The sequence below is a fragment of the Octopus sinensis genome, linkage group LG10 (assembly GCF_006345805.1).
Source record: "Octopus sinensis linkage group LG10, ASM634580v1, whole genome shotgun sequence".
Taxonomy (NCBI): domain Eukaryota; kingdom Metazoa; phylum Mollusca; class Cephalopoda; order Octopoda; family Octopodidae; genus Octopus; species Octopus sinensis.
This window is the reverse complement of record NC_043006.1, coordinates 63,746,071-63,754,128: the sequence shown is the minus strand read 5'-3', so window position 1 is coordinate 63,754,128 and position 8,058 is coordinate 63,746,071.

The window sequence follows — 8,058 nt, the reverse complement described above, 5'->3', positions numbered from 1 at the left end:
ACAGACAGGGAGTAGATGACATTAGCCATACCAAGACAACAGAGAACAACATAAATAACACGCACGGCACACACACACACACACACAAAATACACACAGACATATATACTACATACAGTCCGAATTACACCACCATGAATATTCACACATATACACATACTTTTCCAAAAAGACGGACTCAAATGTAAACATATGCACAAACACACCGGAGCAATGTTCAAAGACAAACACACGCATATATATTATATATATATATAAACAAGATGTCACACATAGCGACCGCGTGTGTTTGTGTTCATCAGACCAAATGAGACTAGCCAAACAGATACAGACGCAAAACGTAAGCGTGAAGAGAAGAAAGCAGAGAAGAGAGAGAGAGAGAGAGAGAGAGAGAGAGAGAGAGAGAGAGAGAGAGAGAGAGAGAGCGGTGATGGTGGTGGTGGTGGGGGGAAGAGAAAAATAGTGGTGGAGATGGTGGTGATGTGGAGAAAACACGCTTCGCTGGTCTCCTCTTCCTTCTCCTTTTCACTCTTGCTAAAACACACACGCATGCGCGTGCATGTGCGTATGACTGCGTATGTGTGTGTGTGTGTGCGTGTGTGTGTGTGTAAGTGCGTGAGTATGTGTGTGTTTATGTGTGTGTTTGTGTGGGTGTGTGTTTATGTGTGTCTGTATATGAGTGTGTGTATATATGTGTGTATGCATGTGTGTGTGTATGCATGTGTGTATGTGTGAGTGCGTGTGTTTTTGTGTCTTCTTGTGTGTGTGTGTCATAGTATGTGCATTATGCGATGTTGTGATATTTGCACTGGCGCATACTCACACACACACACACACACACAACACACATACACACACACACACACACACACATACACACACTCATAAACTCACACATAAACATACGCAAACACATATATGTTTGCGAAAGCTAGGACGTTGAAACTTCGAAGTTACTATCATCTCACTTCTATATGGTCTCTGCAAAAAGTATTTTTTCAATGTTAAATTGTTTTTATTATAAACTTGGCATAAAAACATACATAGTTGAAATTTATAGAAAAACAAAAGACGAAGACAGGTGTATGAACAACAAGCAAGTGTATTAGTTTGACACTCGGGAAAAATGAAAAAGTCTTTAATGTTTCGAGCCTACGCTCTTTAACAGAAAGGAATAAGAGAAAGTAAAAAGAGAGAGAATGAAAAAAAAACAAACATGTAGATTTCAGCGGTCCAGCATACATACATACATACATACATACATACATACATACATATACATACATACAAGGGTAAAGACCCGCTTCGGTCATGAATGACCACGTGATTGCACCTGGAAGGTTCCCCTCCGAGGCACAGGTTCGGGTAAGCTTGTTTATGGAAGGCCAGCAGTCGCGCATGCATACCAGCCTTCCCTCTCCACGCCACCGATGTTATCCAAGGGAAAGGTAAAGGGGCGGATACAGCTTGGAACCAGTGACGTCGAAACTCATTTCCACAGCTGAGTGAACTGGATCAACGTGAAAACAAAGTGTCTTGCTCAAGAACACAATACACTGCCCGGTCCGGGAATCGAACTCACTACCTCATGATCGTGAGCCCGACATTCTAACAACTGAGCCAAACGCCTTCGCATGTCTCTCTCTCTCTCCCTACACACACACACACACATATATACACACACACATACACACACACACGCACACACACACACACACACACACACACACACACACACACACACACACACACACACACACACCACACGTGTACTGTCACAGAGTGCAATAACTTCCAAACCCGCTAATATATGCATTGCATCGATAGAACGAAAACCACGGGAGATGTTAAATTAATTCCTGTTCATTTTACATAAATTAACATACATTAAATACACTCCACATACATCCAGCATAGAATTGTATGTTGTTTTTACCATAACCTGAACTGAACTACATACATTACATACATACATACATACATACATACATACATACATACATACATACATACATACATTATGGTTCCCCCCTCGTTATCGAGTATGGCCATTGCACGAAGCTTAACTGTTACTGGTGCTGTGATCGAATGTGACTTTTTAGCCCAGCTAAAGATCTACAACGTCTTGTACAAAATTGACAATTAAGACCTTTACTGGTAATAGCCGGCTGTAGTTGTAACTGAGTTTCATGTACCTTTGCATGTCGTTTAAGTCCTCCTGCCGAATTACACTCTCTTCCACATGCCCGACAGATATGATTAGTATGGTGTGTTACACCACCACCAGTGGCCAGGTTGTCACTCACATACAAACATACATACATACATACATACATACATACATACATACATACATACATACATACATACATATTGTGTATTCTTTTATTCTTTTACTTATTTCAGTCATTTTACTGCAGCCATGCTGGAGCACCACCTTCGAGGATTTTAGTCGAATAAGTCGACCCCCAGGACTTATTTTTTAAGTCTAGTGCTTATTCTATCGATCTCCTTTGCTGTAACACTAAATTACGGGGATGTAAAGACACCAACACCGGTTGTCAAGCGCTGATGGGGGTCAAATATAGACACAAACGCACGCGCACACATATACGAAGGGATTCTTTCAGTTTCCATCTACCAAATCCACTCAGAAGGGTTTGGTTGGCCCGAGGCTACAGTAGAAGACACTTGCCCAAGGTGTCATGTAGTGGGACTGAACCCGGAACCATGTGATTGGTAAGCAAGCTACTTACCACACAGCCACACCTCCCCCTATATATATTATATATATATAATATATATATTCTAACCCCTATATATATAACACCCCTCTATATATATATATATATATATATATATATATATACTTTGATAGGTTTCGGCCATTATTGGCCCAGGCCATGTCTAACTTAATAGCACCACCTGGTGAAGTCTTTCAAGTCAGAATTTGGGCACTATGGCCCACTCAAGTAGAGAGTTATTGTTTACAGAGACATATCCGGGTGTAGGGGGTTTATCCGGGATTTCTTGAAGGAATCTGTCCAAAGACTTCTTGAACCCTATAGGGTCAGTTTCTGTTTTAATGTGTTTTGGTGTAATGTTAAAGAGAGCGGGGCCAATTGAGGTGAAATAATTGTGCCGTATTGTTGTTATGAGATGAGAGTGCGATTTTTTGTTTTGGGCGGATGGCACGGGGCCCAAGCCTTGGATGTACCTTAAAGGTGATGCCAACATCATTTGGGCAATGCTGATGGAATATTTTCCACATCATGCAGATGATGTAGCGCTCACGACGACGTTGGAGAGAATAGAGTTTTAGCTTTTCTAGTCGACCCCAATAGTCGAGGCCTGTCATGCCATCTATCTTTTTGTGATTGCCCTTTGAGGTGCTTCAACTTTTATGATACCTTGTATTGTGTGGGGAACCACAGTGGACAACAGTATTCAAGGTGGGGTCGGGCAAAAGTGGAGAAGAGAAGGATAATGGTGTGGATATCTCTCGACTGGAAAGTTCTGAGAATCCAGGACACATTCTGCGGGCCATGTCAACTTTGGTGTTTATATGAGTGGCCCAGCTTATGTTGTTGTCCACAATTACTCCCAAGTCTCTGATGTTGTTGGACGCCGCGAGAGTTTCACCTGAAGGAAGGGATTATGGGAGTTTCAGGGCATCCTCTTTTCCAAAGTGGATTAGCTCAAATTTATCCTCGTCAGCAGCATATTGTTTTTTTCTGCCCATTGGATAACAGCCAGTAGATCTGACTGAAGGCATGTCCGGTCACTCGCCTCATTTATGACCTTCTGTAGCTTGGAGTCATCTGCAAAGATTTTTATGTTGCTGTGCTTGATGATGTCATTAATGTCATTAATGTAAATGATGAAAAGAAGTGGGCCCAGCACAGTGCCTTGCGGAACGCCACTACTGACTTGGCTGGGCTTGATTTTACCCCTTCAACTACAAACATGTTGAGATCTGTCTGTCAGGAAACACTGATCCATTTCAGTAACTTCCAGAGACACCAATGTTGGATAGTTTTTTCAATAGGATCTTGTGATCGACCCTGTCGAAGGCCCTTACTGAAATCAAGGTAGATGACATCGGTGTTGGAGCCCTCTCCCCAAAGCTCTCAAAATGTCCTCAAAGTGATGCAGGAGCTGCGTTAGGCAGTCCCTTCCATTACGGAACCCATGTTGGTGGAGATCAGCCGTCTGTTGCTTCCAGAAATTGGGTTATTCGAGATCTCACCACCCTCTCAAATACCTTGATGATATGAGAGGTGAGTGAGATCGGACGGTAATTCACTGCAGAGGGACTTGTTTCCCTTTTTGAAAACTGGGACAACAGACTGGGACAGAAGGTTTTTTGGAATATAGCCAGCATCCAGTGAGTTTCTCCACAGATTAGCAAGGGGAGATGCAAGTTGGTGTCGACACACCTTCAGGACACAAGCAGGGAACCTATCGGGGCCTACTGCTGAATTGTGTTTTATTTCGTTTATCGCCGCTAAGACATCAGGGGCACTAAACGTTATGTCGATATAGTGTTTGGGGGTTGACATCACTGATACAGCCCAGATCGGCCATATCAGGATTGCTGAAAACAGAGCAGTATTGTTTCTGCAGTATCTCGGCATGGATTTGGCATTATCTTGGAGAGTGCCAGTTTCGTCAATTAGAGGGCCTACAGTGGAGACAGTGACCTGCGTTTCCTCGCAAATGAAAGAACACTTTGGGGTTGAGTTTGATTTTTTCAATGGCCCACTTCTTCCTCAGCTGATCTTTGGTTATTGATGAGGGTCTTCATGCATTGTTGGAGGTTATATTTTTTGGATTCAAGCAGTGCGATAGCCGTCGAATGTGTGTGTTGCTGTTGGCAGTACTTTAGTTTGTTAATTTTTTGTTGTTTTTTTTTTTTTTCTTTTTATTTTTTTGCTAATGGTTTTCTGTTTGGGGGATTTCTGCACTTTTTGTTCACAGGTCTTGGTGGGAGTGTTTGCACATATGTCTGTGACGGTGTCTACAAAGATCTGCCAAGATGTTTTATGGTTGGTGGAGATGTGTGTATGTGTAAAGGACCAGTCAACATGTGATAGCTCGTTCCTGATTGCATCCCAGTTGGCATTATGGAGATCCATGTTGTCAAATGGGTGGGCTGGAGGAAGGTCACTAGGATTAGTTTTCGGCTGGTGGAATTTCATGTTACAGAGAACCATGTCATGGTCTGAAAGAAGGGTTTTTTCCACTGTAACGTTATGTATAGTGTTAGTGTGGTTACTAAACACTAGGTCCAAAATGTTCTGATGTCTTGTTGGTGCAAGGACAAGTTGGGACAAGAAAAATCATCCGTAAAGTCGAAAAGTGACTCTGCTGCTTCTTTGTCAGCGGTTGAGGCGGGAGTGCTTGGTTTCAAACAGTTTGTAGTCCAGTCAACACAGGGTAGATTGAAGTCTCCCATCATGAGTATGTTGCTAGAATGGCACTGTTGAATATATAATATATATATAATCAAGACATCATAAAGAAGACTGTTTATTACAGTTTTATTTTCATTAAATTCCAACCCGACACGTGTTTCTGTTGCATAATTGTACAAGCGTCATCTGATGTAGCATTTATGTGTATTTAGTTGATTCAGTCGCAGTACATATTCATCCAGGGTAGACATTCCTATACAGCGTTGTTCAAGGTTATGCCCAGGCAGGTATAATAATGTAATAAACAAATTTTGAAAATGTATAATTTTCTATTTTTTTTTACGATATCACGATTATACGCTCTGTATGAAATCCAATGAAGCGAACTCAGGACTTAACTATCGTGCGAAGTACCATATAATTGTTTATCTTAAACAATTCTGTATATTCCCTATCATTCGATATGGTTAGCCAAATCTGGATTATATCAGAATACTAGTAAGGTACCAGTTCAGATTCCAAATCTCTTTTCCTTTACGTTATATAAGCAGTCTGTTTGTATTAAAATAATAAATAATAATTGGTGAAAGTCAATTGTCGTTCATCAATATTTCTCCATTTTCTGTTTTCTTTAAATTTTGATTCCTGATAAGCTCATGTTTATCCTTCTCTTTATCTATAATTTATGAGCATAATATGATTGCATATGTATGCCCATGGTTAGACATAGGTAACATACCGGTAGTATATTGAATACTTTTATCCCTTAGGCGGTTATTTTAACCTTTAACTCAGCTAACTTATATATATATATATATTATATATATATATATATATATATATATATATATATATACATATATATACAACAAAAACATGCATACATAAATATATATCATATATATATGTGTGGTGTGTGTGTTTGTGGTGTGTGTGTGTGTTTGTGTGTGTGTGTGTGTGTAGAAGGCTGAAAAGGAACATACGAATTGATATGCATAAGGAAAATAAGACAAGGTAGAAAATACTAAAATAATTTTATGAAGAACATTTTCGTACCGGTTTCAATCTTTGTGACTTTTTCAACTTAGAGTTAGGCATGAAAAGAAATTAAATTGCGGAAAAATTAATTGAAATGTTTTAAAAATAATATTTCTATAGTTTTCAAATGAAAGGGACATTTTCTTTTTTTTCCTGTCTGTCTCCCTTTTATTACTCTTGTGGGGCTTGGTAGCATGTAGCAGGTAGTAGCAGACCTAATATTTGATACGTTCTTCACGATAAAATTATTTTAGTATTTTCTATCTTGTCTTATTTTCCTTATATATATACGCAAATTTAGAGAAAACAAAAGACGAAGATAAGTGCAAGAACAACAAGCAGGTATATTAGTTTAACGCTCGGGAAGAATGGAAAAGTCTTTTATATTTCGAGCCTATGCTCTTCGACAGAAAGGATTAAAAGGAAACAAAAAAATAATAAACGGAGAGAGAAAAAATGTGCAGAGTTCAACGGTTCAACATGACGAGATATACACTTACACACACTACGTATGGATAGATAGCTACCTACTAGTTAGATAGATAGACAAACAGTCTGATAGATAGATAGACAGACAGACAGATAGGTAGATAGATAGATAGTTAGATAGATAGATAGATTGATAGATAGATAAATACAAGTCTGTGCGCATATATATCTGTATACGCACAAAGACATAATAGCACGGCACGCTATGCAAGCTTGTCCGACCATTGTATTTTCAGAGACATGAAACTTATAATAGTTCACATTTTAATCCTGTGTAAATTAAATGATATTTGTCTCTCACTGGATGGAGTGCGTCTTTGTTAATCCCACCAGTAACGGAACAATACACTATACCACACACACACACACACAGATATATACATATACACACACATGCACGTATACACACGCTCACACACTCACGCACTCCTATATGAAGATTTATATAGGTATACATATATATATATATATATATATATATATATATATTATAGTGAGAGAGAGAGAAATGTGTGTATACGCACTCACACACACACACACACACATATATATATATATACACATGCACACGCATATATGTACACATATGCGCAAAAAAACATTATGCATACACACATGCACAAACACACACACACACGCACACATACACACACGCACACACACATACACACACACACTTATACACACACGAAGACACACACAAACACACATATCCACACGCGCACACACACACATACATATATATGAAGATTAATATAGGCATACAATGTGTGTGTACATATATATATACACGCATATATGTACGCATATGCGCAAAAAAAGTTATGCATGCACACACACTCACACACACAGCCAGGCAGCAAATAGAAGCCACTTGGCTATGTGTATATATCATAGTACACACAACAACATATCACTCTACACAATTATTTTTATGTCCTCGTCTTCAGCAATAAAAACACGTGTTCACATCTAACGTAATTTATACAGTTTCGTGCCTACATGACACTTCACATATTGGTCAGCTTTGTTTAGAGGGCGGGAAAATATTTCATGGCAGACGATTGTGTATATGTGTATGTGTAGATAAATATACATATAGTAAATATGTACG